At 34.3% G+C, this 22,536-nt stretch overlaps 1 protein-coding gene and 1 pseudogene across 1 annotated transcript in view; both read right to left on the bottom strand.

The window, feature by feature from the left end:
- The window catches only part of LOC121263363 (transcription factor MYB108-like), a 26,031-nt gene extending 14,488 nt beyond the window's left edge, over positions 1 to 11,543 (bottom strand). Inside the window, exons 1-2 of the mRNA XM_041166212.1 lie at positions 11,538 to 11,543; positions 10,792 to 10,796 (exon numbers count right to left, since the gene is read on the bottom strand). The gene's annotated coding sequence lies outside the window, so the exon portion shown is untranslated. The remainder of the gene's footprint in view (positions 1 to 10,791; positions 10,797 to 11,537) is intronic.
- Positions 1 to 22,536, bottom strand: part of LOC121263365 — a 23,800-nt pseudogene extending 1,264 nt beyond the window's left edge.

Genomic DNA, 22,536 nt, shown 5'->3' with positions numbered 1-22,536 from the left:
CACCCGCCCCTCCTTAGGGGCACTAGTTGCGGGGCGGGGGGCCCCGCCCCCGCATGGGCGGAGCGGGCAACCCCGCTTCGCCCATGCGGGGGGTGGGGCGGATGGGGTGGGGCAGCGGGGTGGGCCCACACACCTAGACTACAAGCTAATTGTGACATAAGCTCTATGTAGCAGATTATACCAGATGGAATTCAGCTTTGAGTATGCATGTTTCTATGCGGTCTGAACCCAGGTTAAACAGAACTTGTTTGAATTATTTGATTCTCAAATCCTGAACAACTGTTTGTAGGGACTCACTTTTCCTCAAGGCCACTTATTAGATATTCTTCCGGTGCTCACCATGCTTCCATCAAGTTGATTATATATTGAAAGCAGTAGCAGCTCCATCCAAATGGTTTTTCTATAGGTGCAGTGTTCTATCCAAATGGTGCTTAATCGGCATTTACTTAATTTTGATTAAAAAGATTTTAAGTTGCTCATGACATGAATCAAAGGGTTTTTAACTGGAATGAGCAGCTTGGCAAAACTTTTGTATCAGAAGATGTTTTTGAGAATGTAAGAACAACTATTTTGGTTGCCCTTTAGACTTTCTACACCAGTTTTCCCTGAACTTTATACTGAGATATACTGATTACAGATGCATACGGCTTTTTTTCCAGCATGTGAGAAGTAACAGAAAACAGTCAGTCAAAAGAAAGGCTAATCCTCTAAAAGTATGCTCTACCTATTTAAATACACTTACAGTATAAAGCTGAAAATTAGTGGGAAGAGTTTGTTTATATTCACATGCCCAATCCAACCATGGGACAACAGACTTAAGGCAGGCATAATTTATGATGGATAAGTTTTCTAGATGGAGGCATTGCCTATCATTACCTATTATCTTTCAAAATCGAAAAAAGGTCAGTTTACTTGAGCATTAGGAATGTATGTCCAAAAAATTCACTTACATAAAGGAAATCAAGAATAAATACTCCAGAATGTTTGGAATAAAGGTGCTATACAGAGAATAAATAAAAGGTTACGGTTCTAATACCTTTGCGGCATTTAGTGAATCCAACAATGTTTGCAATACTGAGGCACAAACAAACTCCTACAACCAGGAGGAAATCCGGTTCAAACCTGATGACTGAAAATATTCCAAGGACAAACCAAGCAACTGCCTGCATGTGATGAGGGGGGAAAACATATTAATATTACTTATTTACATTGCTTTGTAACACAAAAAGTTGCACAAGACATAAATTAACAGTAAAAAAAGGTTTGATAGAATTTCATCCTTGTTTTTAACTGTACTTGGCAACCATTGATTATCACTACTTGAAAGTAAAACCATTTGTATTTTGCAATAAGGGTGCAGTACAGACAGCATCATACCATGTGTTAATCTATGAATCAAGAAGAAGTCATCCATGAGTCTTTTGCCAATTTTTCTCTTAATATGTATTCCAAATATAAGCCTTAAGCCTTTAAAGCTTAAACCCAAATATATATATATATATATATATTTTTTTTATATCAGTAAAAGATAGATATTATATATATAAATGAAATAGGTATAGCCCTTGTACATAGGAAGTATACATAAGTGCTCATAAATACATTCTAAAAATGATAAATTAAAGACAAGAAATCCTGAATATTGTCCCCATGCAATACAATAGTGGAAAACCAACACATTAGAGTGTGGAGAAAAAAATTCTTCAACTCGGTCATTGTGCGTTCCTTATCTTCAAGATAACGCGCATTCCTTTCCTTCTAAATACACCACATAATACACAACGGAATCATCTTCCACCCTACTGTCACTTGGTGACAGCCTTGCAACTCTGTCCAACAATCCAACAAATCCACCACCCTCATAGGCATAACCCAAGCGACATCAACCCTTTGAAAGATCTCGTCCCATAACGCCCTTGTTACCTCATAGTATAATAAGAGATGGTCTACAGATTCTTCATTCTTCTTACACATATAGCACCAATCCACCAATACACAACCTCTCTTCCTCAAATTGTTCGTGGTCAATATCTTCCCAAAAGCAGCATTCCAAACAACAAAAGCTTCTTTAGAAAATATACAAGATCTCCAAATATTCTTCCATGGGAACAGAGTATTGTCAAGATGTCTTGTCAAGATGCTATAATACACCTTAATTGTAAATATCTTGTGATTATTAGACCTCAACTTCAAGCTATCTCGCTGTGCCATAAGAGTCTCCGTGGAATATAATAAGCTGAAAAAAAATAAAACACTAGGTAATTCCCATTCATGGAAATCTCTATTAAAAAGAATATTCCACTGATGCGTACCATGAGAAAATAACCGCACGTCCGCCACTGAGCCCTCTTTATTAGCTGCAATATGGTATATAGTAGGAAAAACCCTTTCCAATGCCTGATCTCCACACCACACGTCCCACAAAAATCTGATTCGATTGCCCTCACCAACTACAAAACGAATTTGATTTGCAAAGCATGGTCACCCCTTCCTGATATACTTCCATAATCCCACACCGTACCCCCTCTCACTTCATTAGAGCACCAACCACCCAACCCAATACCATATCTAGCATCAATAATATCCTTCCACAATGATTCCCCCTCCAAATGATATCTCCAAAGCCATTTTCCTAGTAAAGCTTTATTAAAAATTCTTAAGTTACACCCAACCCCCCATTCACAATGGAGCCACATACAGTCTTCCAACTCACCAGATGAAATTTTTTCTCCTCCCTCATGCCTCCTCATAAGAACGCCCTAAAGAGTTTCTCCATTCTATTCACCACTCCTACAGGCATAGGAAACAAAGATAAAAAATAAGTAGGGAGGTTAGTGAGAGTACTCTTGATAAGGGTGAGGCGGCCCCTTTTTGATAAATACACAAATTTCCAGCCAGCCAACCTATTCTCTATCTTCTTTACCACCCCATCCCATATAGCTCTATTCTTGAAAGTTGCTCTCAACGGAAGACCCATATATTTCATTGGGAAAGAAGACACCTTACAATCCAGAAGGCTTGCTAAACTATAGATATTAGAGACCGCACCCACAGGAACCATCTTAGACTTGCCCAGATTCATCTTTAGCTCTGACACTACTTCAAAGTGGAGTAACAGTGCTCGTAGAGTTTGGATCTGGCTTCTATTCGCTTCACAAAAAACTAACGTATCATCTGCAAAAAGGTGTGAGATAATAGTAGGACCACCAGAACCATTGCCCACTTGAAAGCCAGATAAAAACCCTCCCCCAAAAGCAGCCTGCACCATCCTACTTAAAGCCTCCATAACTATAACAAAAAGAAGAGGAGATAGAGGATCTCCCTGCTGCAAATCCCGCGAACTGTCAAAAAAACCAGCCGGTGTGCCGTTAACTAGAACTGAGAACCGAGCGGTTGAAATACAATGACGCATCCATGAAATCCACCTATCCCTAAAATATGGGTATATTCTTCATTCCATTTGATTTGCCATTAATGCGCCATCACTCTTTCCTTTGTTAATACAACAATCCAAGTTTCTTCAGCACCATCCCCTTGCTCTTACATGGTTCCAAAGTTAAACCATAATGCTCCAAGTTAACATATTCACCCGTCTCCTTATACCTGACCAAGAAATTTAAACATACTTGACATCTTAACTAGTGTAATCAATTCAAAGTTTCCATAACATCACTTTACATGCACCTAAACTATGCCAACACGTCTGTGTTTTCTTTCTCGAGGACCCAACAGAAGGTACAAGTGACAACTATATTTGTAGTGAGTGTCCTGTAATCTCTATCATTTTTAACATCATAGGTAAGGCAAATACAAGATATATTTAAGTGCTTCCGACGCATCCCCCTCAAATAAATATTCCTTTTAGACAAGCAAATCATTAAACGTACACCAAAGTGGCACTGCCCAAGTGGACAAGAACTATATCAAAGAAATTCCTGCTCTACCACCTTTGGCGCTTTCTAATGTATTTAACTTGTTAAAAAAGCTAACGATAAAATAGCTAGATTGCTCTTTTTTTTTTTTATTGGCACTGGGTGTCCAGAACAGCATTCCGACTAATCCCGAGGTGCACAGGCCTTCGGCAAGGAGTTTTCCACAAGTGCACCTCAAGTAATTTAAGGAGAAAATTCCCCAGTCTGATGGCCCTTAGAGATTGTTTGCACCCAGTGAGATTCGAACCTTAGACCTTGGAGGGAGCATACCATCGAGACTAAGGCCTTTACCACTTGAACCAACCCCTAGGGGTTTAGCCAAATTGCTCTTGTGATTTTACTAACATAATCTATCTACAACATGCAAAATGCTGCTAAAGTTAATTTTACAGTCAATGCATTTTATGCTCTTTGAATTTTAACATTATAGAAGGTTGCCTTCTATTCTGTAGTCTCCATGAAAATTCAAGCACCAAAAGTAATACAAGACAGTCACATGCAACATTTATCCTATGAATACTTACACTGAGATACAAGGTCCACCAAAATAGCCATGAGTCCTTTTTGTTCATACGAGCCAATGACTGCATAAATGAACAACATCAAAAGCTGTAAACAGACAATGCAGAAAAAATAGGACATAGTAATAATAATATATGGGGGTGGAGAAATATTTGTAGAACTAAAAAGGCAATCATGGCATTGAAATCTTTCTAACTTGTTGGTCAAGGCACTCAAATTTCCATACGCTCTCACCCTGCTTATTTATTTCATTCCACCACCGAAGCCCAACTAAGATCCGGCCACTAGTATTCTTGACTACCCAAAAATCAAGAGCGGCAAGAATTACAGTGACTACAAAGATGATAACAAAGCTGTCAAAGAACAATGTAGAAAGAATATAGAAAGCCAAAGATGCAGTCTGTCGTAAGATTTACAACAGAAAAGTTAGAAGCTGGAGTGGATATGTGGGAGTTGAATTTGTGATGGAAAACTCACATCAGGTAGAAACAACACAGCTAAATGGTGGATATTACATAATTAAGCTTGTCAGCTTTTTAGTGACGATAGTGCCTAATATGCTATATTAATATATTATATCAAGGCCTCATTTGGCATCTCCTCAGCTATTTATGTCCCCAACATGATTGTTTGGACAATAATTGTAATAGAGAAAAATGATAACCTTGGAAAGCACATGGAAGAAGCACAATTTCGGCTAGGCATAGTTTTCACCTGCAGGCTGCACAACGTAAAAAGAAGAAACATAAGAGTTATCACAACTTTATATATTTCTTTGCAGTTTATCACAACTTACCAAACAGAAATATAGCTGATATCAAGTTAATCAAGAACTTAATCAAGACTCTTGACTTAATCAAGTTCCTAAGCACCTAGTCCAAATAACTACACAAAATCGCCATCCAAAAACGAAAGGCCCATTATGAAGAAAACCATGGCCGGTCCTCCTAACTATCATACATTCTAAATAGAACAAGATCTTTGCTAATTGGAATTGAATGGAAGTGCAGGTCTCAACTCATTGATTCCTGTAGAAAACAAAACCCCATTTCCAGTCATTTTCCAAATGCAAAGCCCCCCTTCAATTCTAACAAGAATCCTCTAACTAGTCATGCATATTGAATACAGCACAATCCAGATCTACACTCTTACCACCTACAATTTCCTCGCCAGTAAAATACCCCATTGCTTTACTTACGGAATGAATTATAAATGTTAATAAAAAATCATCATAATGGCGTAAAATATTAAAACAAATAATCACAGATCAAGAATAAATAGCTAGAAGGATTTACCTGGCTTAGATCCTTTTGCAAATATAAAGATCTTGAGCCAATCCTTAAAGATTATGGTAGGAAAACTTTTGCTTTCATTTTCTCTGTTTTAAGTGGCTTAGACTCTCCGCTTTTCGCCCAGTTGCGTCTCTGTTATCCCGTTTTAAATAATATTTTTCTAAATAAAAAGCATATATTGAGAGAAGTAATACAACTATAAATAAATTTTATAAAAATAAATTTATAAATTGATATATTTTTATATGATATGCTAATTTTAGTTTACAATAAAAATAATTTTACAATCTGACATATCACATCAAATCACATCATATTATGAATTTACTTTTATAAAATTCATTTGTGACCAAAGCATTTTTAGTCATTAAATATCAAGAAATTAAGTTAGAAAATGTGGTGTAAACTACATACTTGCACCTTTAAGAAAATATATGACACATCATATATTCATTTTAAAATGAAAGAAAATAGCTTGAATCGGAGCGACGTCATTTCGTGAAGGAAAGGTGTCCAAAACGTAGGACCCCCATCTTCCCCTCTCACTTTCACACAACAGTCCCCAGTGAGTCACTTTTACACAACTCGGTTGAGTTCCGAACGCCGTTTGCCGTCACCTGAGGTCGCCATCTTGGACTTTGCTATCACCAGAGTAATTGTAAGAATGATTTGTAACTTCATCCTCTAATAGATTTGTTGTTCTTTCGAGTAATTATAAAATCTAAAATGTGATTTGTAACTTCCTTTGTGAAATATGTATGATTTGTTTTTCATTTCAACTTCTTTGTTGTTTTCATTTTAATGATTTCGATTTTTAGGTTGTTAAATTTAAGAATTGAAGGATTTAAGTTTTGTAAATATCAGTTTTTTTTGTTCCAGGTGACGTTCGCTCGAACAGTGTTTTATTTATTTTTACAACCACAAACATGACTAGACACATATTTTTTCCTTTTCAATGTGTTTTCAATTTGTAGATAATTATCATAACATTTAAAACGACGATTGTTTGTTAATTGTGAATGCTACACCATCTCATTTTATCAAATTAGATGACGCGTAGCCTTTAGCATCACCAACTAGTACTTCAGGCCATAGACACCCATCTAGAGCAGCTACCTCCTATGCAAGTGGTCGAGTCCCAATAGATCTAGAAGACGTTGATATGCTTAATAAGGAGGAGGAGTTGATGAATGTTGAGACTGATCCACCAGCACAACCTAGTAAAAAAAAGATCATGGACATGAGAAAATTTCACCAAAATTTTTGGTGATCGTGAGAACCCGCAGGCTATTAAATACATCCTACATGAACCCAACCAATGGACATCTTTATCATTTTGAATCAGATGGTCAACAGACTAAATTAATGGACAAATCAGCCACATGAAAGTAGATATAATAATGGACAGTTTCATTCACAATATGTTTCCACAACATCCACAAAATACAGCTTTGTATTTCCACAAACTACATCCAGGTCTTACATCCACAAAATACACTAAAGGACTTTGTATTTCCACAAAATACATCCACAAAATCAGCACAAAAGAGTCTACGACATAGTGGCTGCCCTAAAGGATTTTGTAGTGCACTTATGACTGCATTTTATGTGTACCAAATTGCAACCGATGGCAACCATATTCCAGCCAAGGTTGATTGACCGTGTTAAGGATTTCACTATCCAGAACTGTAGTGGGATCACACATATCTAAATGCTTCTATTTGATGTTATTAGATTTTTGTCTTTAATGTATTGATAGCTACTGTCCAAATAGGCTATGTATGGAACAAAAGATTGTCTTTGATTACCCACGGTAAGTTGTTTTTGTGTTTTTAAAATTATTTTGAAATCTCAAATCTGGTAGATGATATAATGTATTTGTTTTATTAGGGTTTTTGAATTCGAAATTTAGGATTTTTGTTATTGTGTTTGTGTTATTAGGGTTTTGTGATTAGGTTTGTGTTATTAAAATTACTTTAAAATCTCAAACATGTGAAGATGTGTTGAGATCTATAAAGGGAAAAAAAAACCAACCGAAATTTAGCCAAAAAAAAACTTCTACAAATGCATAAATTTACCAGATCTAGAAATTTACCAAAAAAAAAAAATCAAAACTTCTACAAATGCAAACTAATTGTGTTTGTGATTGTGTTATTAGGGTTTTGTTATTAGGGTTTTTGAATTTGAAATTTAGGATTTTTGTGATTGTGTTTGTGTTATTAGGGTTTTGTGTTGTTTTGTGTTTTTAGAATTACTTTGAAATCTCAAATCCCAAATATGTGAAGATGTGTTGAGATCTATAAAGGAAATAAAAACCAACCGAAATTTAGCAAAAAAATAAAATAAAATAAAACTTCTACAAATGCAAACTGACTGTGTTTGTGTTATTAGGGTTTTGTGATTGGGTTTGAAATTAAATTGATATATGCACACATCTCTTCAAATATATGATATATGCACACCATCTCTTTAAATACAGATTCACAATAGAAAAAAAAATAAAGATGAAATAGAAAAAAAATTAAAAGATAAAAAACAATAAATCAGGAGACACAACAAACCAAAACAAGGAAAAAGATATAAACATTTGTTGAGGTTTATAGGAAAAAGAAAACAGAAAAAGACACAGCAAACAAAAAAAAAGGAAAAACAAAGAAGAATAAAGTCAAAGTAAAATAACTTTAACTTTAAGATTGGGTTTGTGTTATTAGGGTTTTATGACTGGGTTTATGACTTTAAGAAAATGGGATAATTGTATCTGGTTTGCCTCACGTTTTCTGCTTTGTACCTGATCTGAATGTTGACTTCAACTGTCTTGCATTTTATCTCAGATTATTATAAATTTGTCAAATATAATATTATTTTGCTGCAATCAATCTAATTTTTGGAACTTGTTTTATATATTTTGGGTGTTTGTGTTGGTGGGCATTCTATATATAAAATTGTTTGTATGGGGCAACACTTGCACATGCGCTATTTTATGAAAGCCTTCAACAACAAAACCATAAAACAATCCACCAAAAACAACCCACATAAAATACTAAGCACTTCAGTAACCAATGAACAAAAAAAAAAAAAAGTCAGAAAATACTACACTAAACAACCATAAGAAAATACTATACTAAATAACCATGCACTCACAATGATCAAACGCTAGAAAGTTCCAGCTTTGGAAATCTCCAAGCAAGAACACTTTAGATAACTGGAAAAGCAGCTGCAAATAAATCAACAGTAAATATTAAAATCCAGTAAAAGAAAAAAATGGAAGAGATGAGAAGTCAAAATTACAAAAAAGGTTTTCCAGAAAACCACTTGTAATGGGGAAAATATCCAGAAGGAAACAAAGATGAACACCGAACACTTTAGTCAATTCTTCACCTATGATAATTTTCTTGATACTCAATTTCGGAATATTAGGTGGTTTGGTTTCACCTATGAAAATATCAGGCTGTATAGATGTCAGGTGGCTGGCTTTCGCCTTCCAAAACACATTATCTTTTAAAGTGCAATGTCCCCTCTTCTCCCAGGCGACCTATCACATATCAAAAACTAGAAAACCAACCAAGCCAGACATGAGAAAAGAAAAACTCCTCAAACCATGCATGCATATGTTTTTTTGTGTTCAGTAATGGAGTCAGGTTTTTTTGTATATATTTTTTTTATCCACTTAGATGTATTCTTCTTAAAAATCTCTCTGACATGTATTTTATTTTACTTTGTAGAAAAGTGCAATAACAAGACCATGAATGGGCAGAATAGATGCATGGATTCGATTTTTTTTTTTTTTCAGTAATAATGAAGCTTTTTTATAAATTGATTAAGAGTATTTTTTTTTAATGGTTTTTGTGTTTTTTTTTATTTGATTTTTAGATTTTGATTGATTTTTACAAGTTTTTTAATGTTTTATGTGTTTTCTTATTTGTTTTTTTTTGTGATTTTTTTTTCTTCTCCTGTCGCGAGTACCATTTTTTTGTTTACATTTTTTTTTCAAAATTTAAAGATGTAAAAGGCATAATTGCCTATACGCATGCACCCAATCTGCATAAAACAAAAGGCATACGGAGACCAACATATAGATAAAACTATAAAAATTGTGTACTGACACAAAAGCATACCATCTGCGGTTAGTGCACCAGAAACCCCAATAACATCACAATCTGACAACTTGCAGAAGAGAAAAAGCATACAAGACAACATACAGAGAAAAAAAATAAAAATTGTATACCAGCTGCAGTCAGTGCACCATAAATCCCAATAACATCACAATCTGACAACTTGCAAAAGAGAAAAAACATTCAGAGACAACATACATAGAAAAATTATAAAAATGGTCTAATGACATAACCGACTAAACATAAAAGATAAAAACAATAAACCCAAAACATCTTAACACTCAACGGATAAAGATGTGAAAAAGTAAAAACTGACTGAAGGACAAGAAAATCATTGTTATCAAAGTTGTTGTAGCAAGTTAACATTGATTTAACAGAAAGTTAACGGAAAACAAGAATTTTCGTCATATAAAAAACTGCAAAACCAACCAAGCCAGACATGAGAAAAGAAAAACTCCCAAACTAGATATGGAAAAAAACTCATCAAACCATGCATGCATATGTTTTTTTGTGTTCAGTAATGGAGTTAAGTTTTTTTTATCCACTTAGATGTATTGTTCTGAAAAATCTCTCTGACATGTATTTTATTTTACTTTGTAAAAGAGTGCAATAACAGGACCATGAACAAGTAGAATAAATGCATGGGTTCAATTTTTTTTTTTCAGTAATGATGAAGCTACATTGATTAAGAATATTTTTTTGATGGTTTTTGTGTTTTTTTATATGGTTTTTAGATTTTGATTGATTTTTTTTACAAGTATTTTAATGTTTTATGTGTTTTCTTATTTGTTTTTTTTTTTTTTGTGATTTTTTTTTCTTTTCATGTAGGGAGCACCCTTTTTTTTTTTACATTTTTTTTTTCAAAATTTAAAGATGTAAAAGGCACAATTGCCTATACGCATGCACCCAACCTGCAAAAGAGAAAATGCATACAGAGACTAGCATACAGAAAAAAAACATAAAAATGGTGTACTAACACAAAAACATACCAGCTGCGGTCAGTGCACCAGAAACCCTACTAATATCACAATTTGACAACCTGCAAAAGAGAAAAAACATACAAGATAGCATACAGAGAAAAAGAATAAAAATGGTATACCAGCTGCGACAGTGCACCATAAATTCCAATAACATCACAATCTGACAACCTGCAAAAAAGAACAAGCATTCAGAGACAACAAACAGAGAAAAACCATAAAAATAGTGTACTGACAGAACCAGCAAAAACATAAAAGATAAAAATAATAAACCCAAAATATCCTAACACTCAACGGATAAAGATGTGAAAAGGTAAAAACTGACTGAAGGACAAGAAAATCACTGTTCTCAAAGTTGCTGCAGCAAATTAACGTTGATTTAACAGAAAGTTAACAGAAAACAAGAATTTCCCTTTGAGCCGTTTCATAGCCACTTATATAATAGAGTAAGATAAGGAGATATATGGCTCAATTGATGGAATTAACATTGCTTGGGAATCTCTGCTTGCATCAGACAGTGAGTGAAACAGTAGTTCTTGCACTCGTGGTTGCCTGCGTTGAGTTATGCCCTGTATTTTGGTATACTTATATACCAGCATCATATCCTGTCTAGCTCACTTCTCTACTAGAGAGCTCTCCCAAAGATTGGATTAAGTCGCAGCAAGTGAACATTAAAATAAAAAATAAATAAAAAAGCAATACTATTGGCTTTGAGTCTTCGACCATACATGCATGTATAATATACCTTAACTAGAGGTGTAAATTTAAATCGAAAAGCTGACCGGATTCGTTGGTCCGGTTTTGAAACGGTTCGGTCCGGGATCGATTTCGGTATTATGAAAACAGGCTGAATCTGGTCCGGTTTCACTTCCGTAATTTCTGGGATCGGACCGATTGGAAAAAAAATAAAAAAATAATTTTATATATTATACAAAATATTATATATATATAATATTTAAACTATTATATATAATATATAATTATATATTATATTTTTATATATAATAAATTGTATATCATATATCAGTGCACTGTGGCATATAGTTATTCTAATATATAACAAATACTAAATTTATAATAATACTATAGTCTAATACTATATTACTATTAGTAAATTAGTAATATTGTAACGCCCCGACCCCGAGGGTCTGTAGAGTTAACTCATAAAACCTGATAATCAGCTCTAACAAGGCTAGAGTACTTCTAAATTCAAGAATATATCTATTTTTTAAACCTCAAATCGAACGTAAATACTTCAATTAAATAAATCAAATAAACTCATTTATCCAATATTCAATCCAATAACCCAAATAAAATCAACTCTTCTTCATGTCTCAAATAACAACTAGAAATAATAAAACATTAACATAGTTTCCATAAACCGTCTAAATCCATTGAAGCAAACTTAAGAAAGATAATTAACCTCCAACACCAACACTAATATTATGAGATACCCAACAACAAATCAATGCTAATCTTCTCCGTAGACTCTAATACTGATCTTCAGCTGAGCCATCGATGTCATCTGAAATATTATGAAGATTAACGGGGTGAGTTATCAACAACTCAGCAAGCAGAGAGCATATACTAGCATGTAAACATGAGCATTTATAACATTTGATAAGCCGACAAAACATTTACTTTCAGAATGCAGAAACAAAACTTGTACAAAAACATTAGAGCGAAATTTTTCAGAAAAATATACTTATTCCAAAAAGAGAATCCGTTGGCATTTCTAAACTGAAACATTATAATCTTATCATCGTTTAATATCACATCGGGACAATACCATGTTTAACCCCCGTGGTAGGGTTATAAACCACCATTATACCCGTAGCTGGGCCTTAACAGAAACAGAACGGATTTCATCAAAAATCCGATTACAATCATATACAGAATCAGAACTTCATACCAATGTTTTCAGATGACACATCACATCAAAACAAAACACTGAAAAGCTTCAGATCATTTCACATGTTCGAGATAAACATAAACAAAACATTCTCATTTGTTCATAACAAAACTTTTAGAATTCCTTATTCGCTCTTTTACATAGTTTAGAAATAAAGTGCACAAAACTAGCTCATGTCTACACCAGTCATGACAGAAAACACTTTCTCTTATGTAGAATTTATGCATATACAGAATAAACATCTGAGGTTGTTTTCAGATCATCTCTTTTCAAAAAAAAATAAACACATTTATTCTCAAGTCAACCTCATTTTATTTGTTTTATACAAAACTAGTATATGAACCCCGTTTACCTGGGCAACTTAGCTTTTCAGAAATTTCCTCAAAAATGTCGAGTCGACTATAAATCGTAACCTATAAAAATAATCACACAATTTCCGTAAGTTTTCAATCAATCACGGATTTCCATATTTAAGCCTAAGCTTCTAAAACAATCTATCTTAATTTCTCAAAACTTAAAACCCTCATAATCCCAAAATATATCATCACTTCCTAAAAAAATCACCAATATCCACCATCACCAACGTCAAACTCAAAACACCAATATTTAAATCCGAAACAGCCAACAAATTTCATATCATAAACCAATCACACAAACAACTCCATCATCCAATCCAACCGACCCCTTTACTCATCGGACTCAGTCCGGCACAAACAGCAAATTCATAGTAAATATAAATTAGCGCAAAAATACATTTAAATCTCAAAAGTTCTTCGAGAAAAATACTTACAATGCTATAATATAATTTTTGAAAGATCACGGAGGTGCTAGAAGCGGCAATGCAGCAACAAAACAGTGCCAAATGCACTGTGGCCGTGGGTCTCAAAAACCCACTTTTGAATGGGTGCAAACGAAGACCCGAGATTGATAGGGTAGGGCTTAGGGATGTCGGTGAAGCTAGTGATGGTGGGGTTGGCCGTGGGTGGCGGCGTGGGCGGCAGTTTAATGCCAAAAAGCTCAAATCGAAGATGGAGATAGATGGGCTTCACCGGTGACAGATCGGAGCCAAGGATGGGTGCATTAGGTTGCTAGAAGGTCGATGATGATGTGGTGAGAAGATGGTGGTCGGAGGTGGTGCGACGGCGGCGCAGCGGCGCAAGGAGTGCCGCGGCTTGGTGTGGTGCATGGGGGCTAACGGCGGCGCGAGGAGGGCTGAAATTGGAGGGGTGAGGTCGCCGGCCGGTGGGGAGCACGATGAGGTGGGCGGTGTCGCGCACGGCGGCGGGCTGGGTGAGGGACGATTGCACGGCGAGAGAGAGAGAGAGAGAGAGAGAGAGAGAGAGAGAGAGACGTCTGCACGGGAAGGGAAACCAAAGGAGAAAAAAGAAAAGAAGAAAAGAAAAAGAAAAGGAAAAGAAAAATAGAGGAAAAAGAAATGAGGTCCAAAATTCACAACTTTGGTCACAAAATTCCAACAAAAAAAATTATTTCAACACCACAGTTTTAAATAAAATAAATTTAAATACAGTGACTAAGTAAAATAAAATAATTAAATCCAACAACACAATAATTTTTAAAACCTACAAACTAATTAAATTAAGAGAATTTAAATGCATAACAATTATTAATATTAAGGAAACATGTCAAATTTAATTTTCACAAATTAAAAAAATCATAAAAAAAATAAACCCACTAAAATCTGAAAATTTAAAACAAGATAATCAAATTTTAAATTAATAACAAATAATCATTCAATTAAAACAAAAATATACTAAAAAAAAATACGGGGTATTACAAATATACTTTAAGTCTATATATAAATTAGTATATAAATCACTATACTAAATAATCACATATAAAATAATGATATAATAATACTAATACTAAATTACTATACTAATACTATCACTATAATAAATTACTATATTAATACTATCACTATAATACTATCAATAATATAGTTATAATAAATTAAACTCACTAATATAGACTATAATTATACTTATACTAATATAGTTCTACTAAATCACTATAACTAATACTATACTATAGTATTAGATATAAATCACTATAACAATTTTTTTTAATAGGTTAAATCACTATAACAATATATATATATATATATATATATATATATATATAGTTATAATAAATTAAACTCACTCTAACAAAACTGATATATAGTTATTCTAATCACTATAACTAATACTAATATTTATACTAATACTAATAGTCTATAGTTATACTAATATAGTTAGACTAAATCACTATAACTAATACTATACTATAGTATTAGATATAAATCACTATATAAATCACTATAACAAAAAAAAAAAATATATATATATATATATAACTATATATAGTTATAATAAATTAAACTCACCATAACAAATACTGATATATAGTTATTCTAATCACTATAGACTATAGTTAATATTTATACTAATATAGTTATAATAAATCACTATAATAATACTAATATATAACTATACTAATAGTCTAATATTAATACTATTATATAGTCTAATATATTATATAGCTATAACTAATACTAATATTTATTCTCATACTAATAGTCTAATATAGACTATAGTTACACTTATACAAAATTACTGATATAGTTATTGACTTATAGTATAAGAGTTTAGTCTAATTAGACTATTAGTAATAATTTTGATATTATTACTAAACGGCGCCGTTGCACCTCCAGTCTCCCAAACCCTAAGACCCGCCCCTCTCTTACTCACTCTCTCACTCTCTCCCTCACTCTGCCTCTCTGCCTCGCAGCCTCTCTGCATCTCTGCCCTCTCACGCGGCCACGGCCCACGCCGTTGCACTGTGCACCTCTCGCCGTCGCCCCGTCAGAAACACAGACCCGCTCTCTCGCCGTTGCACCTCCCCTCACCTCTCGAGCCGTTCCCGTCGCACACACAGCCCCTCGGCCCCTCTCTCAACGCTGCGCTGCCCTCTCTGTCTCTCACCGTCTCACTCTCACCGTCTCACGCAGCCCTCCCATCTCTCACGCAGCCGGCAGCCCCTCTCTCGCGTCTCTGTTTTCGACGGTAATTTTTCTTGGAACAATCTCGGATGTGTATGTCATTTTTAGTATCATTTTTAATCTCCGTTGGTTTAATTGTTATGGGAACTTTTTTGTTTCAAAGGTTTATTGGTTAAATGGGAACTTTAGACATCTTTGAGAATTTTCTTCTTGGTGTTGCTCGTTGGACTTAATCCCTATACAATTTTGTGCATCTTTCTTTGAGGTCAGGATTGTTTAGACATATGCTCCCAGTTGTTAAAAGAAAGCAGAACAGAGAAACTATTTTACTTTGGGTTGTCGATTTCAAACACGACAAAGAAAGTCTAATACTTCCAAGTTGAGTGAGACTCTTACGTCTGCAATGATATGATTGGGTTGCGGACTTCCTAGGTTTTTTTTCTAAGGATCACGTTAGCCTAAAGCTCTGTTTGTTATGTTTGATTAAGCATTTGAGTTGAATGAAAGCTTTGTGGCTTTGCTCCATTGCCTTCAGTCCCATATCTCTTGTATGACTTCCAAAGATGAAATCTCCCATTTCTACTAAGTCAAAAATGAAAAATAAAACATCTACTGAATTGTAAAAAAAACCTACCTACCAGTTGGATGCCCTTTTGAAAGATTTATTTGCTCTCATACATGGATGGATTCAAGATATTAAAAGTGAAAAAAAAAAAACAGTTAAAATCATCTTCTTGAGGATCTTTATTTGTCTAACGTCAATAGTGAAGATCATTATTTTTTGTAAACTTACTAAACATATTATATTCTTTTCTAGGAATTTGTATTATAAATTTTTAAACATTTTTGTGTTTCTTAAATTTACTATTATTATTCCTTTCTTAAATCATTTTTTATAAATTTACTAAACATATCATTTTTTCAAAAGCTTTTTGCAAATGTGGGGGCAAAGAGCAGCCTTTTACCTCTTAAGATAGGATACATTCCCAAGCATTGTATTGGGCTCTAATCCATAAACAGTACTGTTCCCCAAGATCACCTGCTTTTATATATAGTGATGAATCTGATCTGTAATAATATTCTAGCTAGGTATCCTTTTGATGCAGTTTCAGATTCCTTGCATTTGTCTTCAGCTATGGTCTCTCTCTCACACATATATTTGTTCCAAGTTCTAGATTGCTAGCTACTTTCAATGCCTCTCTCTCTCTCACAAATCTAATGCATTCACTAAATTAAAACTGGAAAACCGGACCGGAAGGGGTAAAACCAGATGTACCGGTTTAGGGGGTAACCAGTGCATAATCGGTTTTTGAAAATATAAAACCGGTACATACCGGTTTGGTTCTAAATTTTGTCCAAAACCGGACCGGAATGGTTACACCCCTAGCCTCAGCCTTCGGTACCGGTGAAAATTCCTTCCAATATTTACTTGTTTTTTAATGAGGGCAATGCAGCTTGTATATATATAATTTCCTCAAATCAATACATGTAAGTGCTATGATCATCAGAAAATTATGGTTTCTCCTCTTCTTTTTTCTGCAAAAATGGATTCTAAATTGGGACACATTGATCAACTGAGAAAATGCATATATATTAATATGTTCGAAGATTGATTAAATGAATATTTATTATTATTTGTTATTTTCAAGAACATTGTAAAAGCTAGATAATAATTGGCATCCTTAAAACTGTCACAACCACCTTGTCATACAAATTAAAATTAGGAATTGATGAGCGTAAAATCTCCTTATATATTGATAATTTCCCTCCCCAAAAAGAAAAAAAAGATTAGGGTCTAGGAGAGGATAAGAGATTACGATTTGATCTTCAAGAATATTATATATAAAATGAAAGGATTTGCCTTCGATTGCATTAATTTTTCCTCTTTTCTTATTGGGGGGAAAAATTCCCCAGATCTTGATTTTAAGTACTTCATATTCTCCGCGCCCATAAAATATTTTTATGGAAGTTTAAGATTTTCACAGTCGTTTAACGGCCAATATATAATAAAATGCTACCCCTTCTCCCCTACTGATCTTAATTAAAGACGTGCATTTTCCTCTATAAAATTGTTATTCATCTAAAAAAAATTAGTGGACCTGTAATAATCCAGATCAATTTCTTCTCATTTGCCAGTTTATTTAAAGCTATCCCAATGGAGTACAATCAGGTGCCTTCCTCTCCGGTACCTATTAATTTCTTCTTGGTCTTTTTAGTTCAAACGCAAATGCAGCATGCATAGTGTTCATTTAATTTTCTTTAATTTCTCTTGAATCATGTTCGTTTCGTCTCCTCTACATGCAGATTTGTACCCTAAAAGTGGATATCAAGTGTTGTGATGAGTGCCCGATTAAGTTGAAGAAAAAGTTGCTGAAAACTAATGGTGTGCATACTTATATATTTATATATGCTCCATTTTGATTTATTTTTCTTTATTTCTTCACGTCTTGGTCAATATTTTTGTCACGTATAAATAGATCTGATTTTTTATTATATACATATATTGGACTAGGAGTGACTTCCGTGGACATTGATTCAAAGAAAGGGAAGGTCACAGTTATGGGTGACATAGACCCTAGGATTCTCATTCAAATGTTTGAAAAGATGGGCAAACCAGCAGAGCTTTGGTTCTTTCAGAAGTTCCCCTTGCAAGACGAGACTATTGGTTGTTGTAATAAGAAGAAAAAAGAAGCTCAGATGTTTGCATGTGATGATGATGATATGGATGATGTTTCTTATGTTCCCGAGGATGGATACTTGTTCAAAAGGAGCAGTGCCCCTCGCAGGCCGATGCACGGCAACAATCATGGTCAGGATTCATTTAGCCGGATATCCAGTGCTCCTTTCTTTCGAAGTTCAGGGTTGACACCGCTGCCCCCATCTCAATTGTCAACAATTTTCCCTAATCCAATAATATATTCGGGTCCATCAGGTTATTATCGACCACCACCACTATCACTATCACGACCAGCATACGGATATGGATATGACTATTTTCCATCAAGGACATTAACAAAATATAACCCTATGATCCACTATACCAGTTATTGGGACAATTACCGCCTCTCACCCTGACATAAATATATTAAAGTCATGCGAGTTGCATTTATCATGCATTTGCTATTAGGGTTTATCATTTATCTAAAAAGTAGGCTAGATGAGTTTGATGATAACTCATCACTCATGTCTCTAAGAACACCAATGATAAGGTTTTTTTAATCATTTGTTCTTCGGACGTGATGGTTTAAATGTTACTATATAACAACTTATTTTGCTTCTGTTGTGAATAAAGATAGAGATTATTCGATCCTTATTAAGATTTATTTAGAAGTGATGATTCAGTTAATGGATGGATCATATATCAAATGTGTGTATTGACATTTTCACTGCCCTCATACAAATATGTATTTATATCCTAACTGCTTAATTCTCCCAAAAAGCCTATGATGGAATTTAGCACATTTTCTTCAACTAGTTTGAGACATTAAAACAAAGAGGTAGCAGAGATAAATGTATGCTGTTATATCAGTTTCCAACAAAAGATATATGCCCTTACATTCACAAGACAATTGTAAAAACAATTATGTTCCAAGTAATACCATGAAAAGAAAAGAAAAGAAATCCGGTAAACTCTATGTCTACAAGGGAAATAATAAACTAGTAGAAAAAGATACACTAAACAGGAAGGCAAAATCCAGTACTCCAAAAGGAAAGAACGACTTTATATTCCAGCTGTTGTTGCAACCTAATACTCAGTACCAAGACATCTATGCCTGCAATTACATTAAAAAAATACAGAAATTAATCATGAAGGGAAAGAAAAAAAAAAAAAAAAGAGAGAACCATACAAATTTTTATAGTTTAAGCTTTTGGCGTAATAGTGGGTGTAAAATTGTGACAAGATATGAGCACCAGCCTGCTTATAAACACCAAAATTCTCCCCATGCATCTGTAGCATACCATATGATCTAAGCACATTATCATGCTCATGATCATACATGCTCAAATGTGATTATGCTAAATTCTTATGGAAGTATTCCAACAAGCACTAGAAGCAATCATTTTTCAGGCTAACAAAAAATCATCTCAAAATTCAGATGCAGTTAGAAAAATCACTTTCGTCTCTTTGCTAAGATAAGTTATGTGAAAAGTAAATCTACAAGTGAAAAAAGAGGAAATATCAATAGCCATTAAAGGGATTCGATGTTCTATAATTAAATGAAATTACATACCTTGTCCTGATCCCCAACATCCCAAACGGTGAAGCTGATGTTCTTATATTCCACAGTTTCCACTTTAAATCCTGATCAAATAATATCAGTTCTAATTGGGAAAAAAAAAGTGCAACCCACACAGACCTCCTTTTCAAACAATCAGGTTAGATTAATTAGAAAAAGATGTCAGCAACAGTAAAAATTATAATTTGCCACCCAACAAGATATATATATATATATATATATATATATATATTATGACAGGGGAACCACCCCACGGCATAGGACTCACCCATGGAATCTAAACCCACGGGGATACTAGCACAACAACCCACTGCCTTGGCCTCCCACTTAAATCGTAATTTGATCCCAGGAGGTATCGAACCTGTGACATGGGGCTCATGCACACATGTTCCTCCTTACCAATTGACAATTCAAATTTTCGAGAGCCTTAGAATCAAATCAAGACAAAAGCAAGCTCTTTCCAAAAACAAAAACAAAACAAAAGGAAAAAAAAGATCCAGAATAAGAAACACTAGAACAGGCAAAAAAATGCATCCCGATTGCTAAATTTACTTTGCAAAGAAGCTATTATTAAAACAGAAACAATTGCTAAATTTACTTTGCTAAGATATATTTAAGTGCCTCGGACGCATCCACCTCAAATAAATATTCCTTTTAGACAAGCAAATCATTAAACGTATACCAAAGTGGCACTGGCCAAGTAGACAAGAATTATATCAGATTAAAATTCCTGCTCTACCACCTTTAGTGCTTTCTAATGTATTGAACTTGCTAAAAAAGCTAAAGATAAAATAGCTAAATCTTGGACCTTGGAGGGAGCATACCATCAAGACCAATGTCTTTACCACTTGAGCCAACACCTAGGGGTTTAGCCAAATTGCTCTTGTGATTTTACTAACATAATCTATCTACAACATGCAAAATGCTGCTAAAGTTAATTTTACAGCTAATGCATTTCATGCTCATTGAATTTTAACACTATAGAAGGTTGCCTTCTATTCTGTAGTCTCCATGAAAATTCAAGCACCAAAAGTAATACAAGACAGTCACATGCAACATTTATCCTATGAATACTTACACTAAGATACAAGGTCCACCAAAATAGCCATGAGTCATTTTTGTTCATACAAGCCAATGACTGCATAGATGAACAACACCAAAAGCTGTAAACAGACAATGCAAAAAAAAATAGGACATAGTAAAAATAATATATGGGGTCGAGAAATATTTGCAGATCCAAAAAGGCAATCATGGCATTGGAATCTTTCTAACTTGTTGGTCAAGGCACTCAAATTTCCACACACTCTCACCCTGCTCATTTATTTCATTCCACCACCGATGCCTAACTAAGATCCAGCCACTAATATTCTTGACTACCCAAAAATCAAGAGCCGCAAGAATTACAGTGACTCAAAGATGATAACGAAGCTGTCAAAGAACAATGTAGAAAGAATGTAGAAAGCCAAAGCTGCTGCCTGTCGTAAGATTTACAACATAAAAGTTAGAAGCTGGAATGGATATGTGGGAGTTGAATTTGTTATGGAAAACTCACATCGGGTAGAAAAAACACAGCTAAATGGTAGATATTACATAATTAAGCTTGTCAGCTTTTTAGTGACGGTAGTGCCTTATATGCTATATTAATATATGATATCAAGGCCTCATTTGGCATCTCCTGAGCTATTTATCTCCCCAACATGATTGTTTGGAAAATAATTGTATCAAAGAAAAATGATACCCTTGAAAAGCACATGGAAGAAGCAAGTTTTCAGGGTCAAAGGCATGTGGTCTAATTGCTATAACTCCCAACCTTCAAAATAGAGGTCTGGAGTTCGAAACCACCCTCCTCCAACTCACAAAAAAAAAAAAAAAAACACGTTTTCGAGTTTGCATAGTTTTCATCTGCAGGCTGCACAACGTAAAAAGAAGAAACTAAAGATTTATCACAACTTTATATATTTCTTTGCAGTTTATCACAACTTACCAAACAAAAATATAGCTGATATCAGGTTAATCAAGAACTTAATCAAGACTCTTGACTTAATCAAGTTCCTAAGCACCCAGTCCAAATAACTACACAAAATCAAAAGGCCCATTATGAAGAAAAACCATGGCCGATCCCCCTAACTACCATACATTCTAAATAGAACGGGATCATTGCTAATTGGAATTGAATGGAAGTACAGGTCTCAACTCATTGATTCCTGTAGAAAACAGAATCCCATTTCCAATCATTTCCAAATGCAAAGGCCCCCTTCAATTCTAACAAGAATCCTCTAGCCATGGATATAGAATACAACACAATCCAGATCTACACTCTTACCACCTGCAATTTCCTTGCCAGTAAACACCCCATTGCTTTACTTACGGAATGAATTATAAATGTTAATAAAAAATCATCATAATGGTGTAAAATATTAAAACAAATAATCATAGATCAAGAATAAATAGCTAAAAGGATTTACCTGGCTTAGATCCATTTTGCAAATATAAAGATCTTGAGCCAATCCTTAAAGATTATGGTAGGAAAACTTTTGCTTTCGTTTTCTC

This window comes from Juglans microcarpa x Juglans regia, chromosome 4S (assembly GCF_004785595.1).
Source record: "Juglans microcarpa x Juglans regia isolate MS1-56 chromosome 4S, Jm3101_v1.0, whole genome shotgun sequence".
Lineage (NCBI taxonomy): Eukaryota > Viridiplantae > Streptophyta > Magnoliopsida > Fagales > Juglandaceae > Juglans > Juglans microcarpa x Juglans regia.
The sequence above is the reverse complement of the archived record's forward strand: the minus strand, read 5'-3'. Positions and strand labels throughout refer to the sequence as shown.